Consider the following 4817-nt stretch of genomic DNA (forward strand, 5'->3'; position numbering starts at 1 on the left):
AAGAATATGAGGGGCATAATTTAAAGTCCACAAATATGAGGGGCAAAATTTAAAGACCACCTCAAAAGAAGGGCAATCCGCGCAAAAAAATGGAATTTCAACTTATGGCTTTTGGCTTATAAGTCAAAAGTCATAAGCCCATCCAAACGGGCTCTTAGTCACGCATAATTGTGGTAACAATCTCAATAATCTAAGGAATCATAAATTGCAATGAGAAAATTACGAAAAGGCAAAACTTAGTGAATCCATGCTAAATGATGCTCTGGTCGTATTCTTCTTGCATCCAAATAGAAGAGTCAGGTTGCGATATTTTTTTATATGGTATATATAGGAACGTCCTCGAATAAAAATATTACTGCAGTTTCATTAATAGGATTTCTTCACTGGTGCCATACCACCGCCACATTGTGTATGCGCGCTGACTTTAGTGACGGATCTAGAATTTATAAATTGTGAGCGCTCTACAGATTTTAGTATGAGTTTCACAGTGCTCATAAAGATCAAACATGTGTGCCCATGGTCACTTTATAGAGTTTTAAAAGTATTATGTATGCATAAATAAAACAATTTGACCAAACTCATCCTAACAAATGTTGAGTTCTCCCATATCGGTGGGATAAGTGGTCCTTGGTCTCCTTATATGGCTTGGAACTAGCTTTTGGATTGAGTTAGACCCAAGATCAATTCTTAACAACAAACTCTAGATAGCACTAGTTGGGCTTAGAGGCACAAAACTCTGAGCTCCCGAGAGCAGTGTTTGACGCGCAATTTGCACGATTGCCCTTCATACGGACTGGTCTTTATTTTTGCCCCTCAATGCGCTGGTATTTAATTTTTGCGCTTCACTTAAAAAGGTGGCTGAAAATACTCCGAGGTTCCGGGTTCGAAACCTAGCAAAGTCAAAAATAATAATAATTTCGCAAGGCATAGGTTTCTATGAACCTATGCCTATTCGGGCGAAGTTACATAGAACCTATGCCATAGACGGCAGACTTTGCCTTGTAAGGCATAACTAAATGTCTACCGGAGACGGCAGACTTTGCCTTAAGGCATATTGCCTGACAGACTTTTAATTATGCCTTAAGGCAAAGTCTGTCGCATAAGGCAGACTTTTGGCAAAAGCCTTGCCTTGCTTTTTTTTTACTGAGCGGCTATTCGAATCCAGAACTTCGGAGTATTTTCGGCGACCTTTTTAAGTGCAGGACAAAAATTAAAGACCAGCAATTTGGGGGGAAAAAATTAAAGACCACCCCAAAAGAAGGGCAATCCACGCAAAAAAAAGGCGTTTGACCGCGGTGATACCGCAGAGCACTGGGATTCATGTACTCAACCTTCTAGGAATTTTGCAAAAGTGTTGGCCACCTTGGGACTGCGACGCCATGTCTGGGGAGTTGTTGTGTCCTTTCGGCCATTAATATCATTTTTCGCTCGGATTGGCCTTCTTTTGGGGTGGTCTTTAGTTTTTGTCCCTCAAATTGCTGGTCTTTAATTTTTCCCTTTTGCTTAAAAAAGTGACCGAAAATACCCCGAGGTTCTAGGTTCGAATCCCTGCTCAGTAAAAAATAAAAATAAAATAATCGTAAGGCAAGGCTTTAGAAAAAATCTGTCTTATGCAAAGATAGGCTGTCTAAAAGCATAACTAAAGTTATGCCGGATCCGACATAGGTTGCCTTAAGTCATAATTAAAAGTCTGCCTTATGAGGCAACCTATACCGAATCCGGTAGAACTTTAGTTATGCCTTAAGGCAACCTATGCCGCATATGGCAACCTATGCCGCATATGGCAGACTTTTCCAAAAGCCTTGCCTTGCGAATTATATTTTATTTTTATGCCTGAACTGGGGTTCGATTCTAGAATCTTGGGATATTCTAGGCGAAGGATAAAAATTAGAAACCCGCAATTTAAGCGCCAAAAATTAAACAGCACCCCGAATAAGGGGCATCCCTGCTAATTGCCCCATTAATATTAGCCTTTTTTTGCTTTGAATTCGCTTAATTTTCATCCAAATCAAGTCTTACACATACAAACACAACTGTTAAGCATAGTGCACTGAAATCTATACTTAAGTACGTATATATATAGCCAAATATCATATACAACCATAAAATCATCCAAGAAAAAGAATCACCTATAAGAAGATATGAAAGATTCAAGGAGTAGCCGAAGATCTAAATAATAACTTAGCTTAACGTGATTTACATTCTACAGAGCAGATATACTAACAAAAATATCTATTTAGATTAAAATTTTATTTAATATTTTGTTGATGTAATATTTTGATGAAAGCCATTATCCACAATGAAATTGTTTTTAAATCCTAATAAATCCTTAAATGTTAGGAAAGAGGAAAAAAGAAATCTGTACCTAACTTCTTTAAATTACTACTACATGCATTATACCAAAATTCTCATCCTCCTATAAGGCTATATATATATATGTAGATACGACTTTAGATTGTAGGACTTTTACATGGAGCTATGATTTTCGCATTCATTGGCTATGGGTGTCATTATCAAAAGTTTAGTCAGTAAATCATATATTACCCCCAGCAAGCATTGTAAAATTATTAGCTCTCCGTCTTCCGTTGTTTATTATCACATGCTAAGTTACCTTTGTGCTTATTCTGTAGTTATAGAGAAGAGATTTTTTCATTTTTGGCCCGTGAGCCAAGATTAATTATCGGGGTTAGCCAAAGTGTAAAAAACTTATACACTGATTATGTATATTATATGTATATTTATGTACATAAAAGATTTTTCCTTGATGAGTAATTTGTGTCCCGGGGCATGAGCCGCAATTAATAATTTCTTATACAAGTTGTTAAGGTGTTTTTTTCCGCTGATTGCCCTTCCTTCGGGGTGGTCTTTAATTTTTGCCCCTCAAATTAGTGGTCTTTAATTTTTACCCTTCGCCTAATACCCCGAGGTTGTGGGTTCGAACCCCAGCTTAGTAAAAAATAAAAAAGAAGGAATTTCGCAAGGCAGAAGTTTGAATTCGCAAGGCAGAATTTTTCCCTCAAAACTCTGCCTTATTTGAAGGCAAAATTAAGGCATAAGACAAACTATGCCTGATGAAGCAACGTTTCCTGCAAACTATGTCTTATCAGGTAGAGTTTGCTAAGGCATAGTTTACCTGCAAAACTCTATCTTAAGGCATAGTAGGCATAGTTTGCAGGCAAACTCTGCCTAGCGATTTTTTTTTTTTTTTTAAATTTTCGCCTGAGCAGGGGTTTGAACCCGAAACCCTGAAGTTTTAGGCGAAGGGCAAAAATTAAATACTTTGATGGGCAAAAATTAAAGACCACCCCAAAATAAGGGCATTACTGCGAATTGCCCTTGTTAAGGTCCAGAGACTTACAAGTTGGACGATGGCGTCTCAGCTCTCTTGTCAATTACTTATTTCCTTACAAATTAGGTTAAGAAATGTTAACTAAAAACCCGCAAAAGAAGAATAATGCTAAAGTTTGATTATCATCAACTACTCCCTCTGTCCCAATTTATGTGGCACCATTTCCTTTTGGTCTGTCCTAAAAAGAATGTCACCTTTCTATATTTAGAAACAATTTAACTTTATGAGATGATTTATTGCCATACATTTATATAAGGCTTGTTTTGGATCACATTTTAAAAGTCTTCCTTTCTTTCTTAAACTCCGTGCCAAGTCAAATGGTGCCACATAAATTGGGACGGAGGGAGTATTAAAGTTGTCGTATCAGAGAATTATTGGCACTTATGCCCCTATTTTGTGGTGCTCTTTAATTTTTTCCCTGATAACAAACAACTTTTTCGCGGGGCATAAGTTCGATTTTGAACGGCAAAATTAAAGACCGGCCGGTTTGAAGGGAAAACCGTGCAATTTCTTCTCATTAAACGTCTCGTGTGAAGAAGATAGGATAACTAACCGATGATATTTGACACTTATCAAACGGTAGGTTGATTTTCATGAAATTGCACGAATTGCCCTTCAAATGGGCTGGTCTTTATAATTTTCCGTTTAGCAATCAAACGTATGCCTATGTGGCATAAGTTCTTTAAGGGCACGGGTCATAATTTGTGGGATATTATTATGCGAAAATATAAATTTATGCCGCACAAAATATTTATTTATTATGAGGGGAAAAACTTAAAGACCAAAGACAAAATAAGGGCATAATGCCAATGACCCGTTGATTTTTTTTTTTTTTGCGCGGATTACCCTTCTTTTGGGGTGGTCTTTAATTTTTGCCCCTCAAATTGGTGGTCTTGATTTTTTACCCTTCGCCTAATACCCCGAGGTTCTGGGTTCGAACCCCAGCAAAATAAAAAAAAGAAGGAATTTCGTAAGGCAGAGGTTTGGATTCGCAAGGTAGAATTTTGCCTTTAAAACTCTGCTTAAAATTCTGCCTTAAGGCAGAGTTTTGCCCAAAACTCTACCTTAAGGTAGAGTTTGCTAAGGCATAGTTTGCCTGCAAAACTCTACCTTAAGGCATAGTTTGCGAGTGCAAAATCGCCGTCGTGCATAATTTGCTCCGCAAACTTTGCCTTAAGGTAGAGTTTTGCAGCAAACTATCCCTAGATTTTTTTTTTTAATTTTCGCCTGAGCAGGAGTTCGAATCCGAAACCCTGAGGTTTTAGGCGAAGGGCAAAAGTTAAATACTTTCATTTTGATGGGAAAAAAAATTAAAGACCACCCCACAATAAGGGCATTACTGCGAATTGGCCGTTGATTTTTGCTCTCTTTGCATGACAGAGTTGGATAAAAAGGGGCAATTGGCGCGAATGCCCCTCTTTTGGGCTGGTCTTTAGATTTTGCCCCTCAAAATGGTGGTCTTTAATTA

Source organism: Lycium ferocissimum, chromosome 4 (genome assembly GCF_029784015.1).
Source record: "Lycium ferocissimum isolate CSIRO_LF1 chromosome 4, AGI_CSIRO_Lferr_CH_V1, whole genome shotgun sequence".
NCBI classification, from domain to species: Eukaryota; Viridiplantae; Streptophyta; class Magnoliopsida; order Solanales; family Solanaceae; genus Lycium; species Lycium ferocissimum.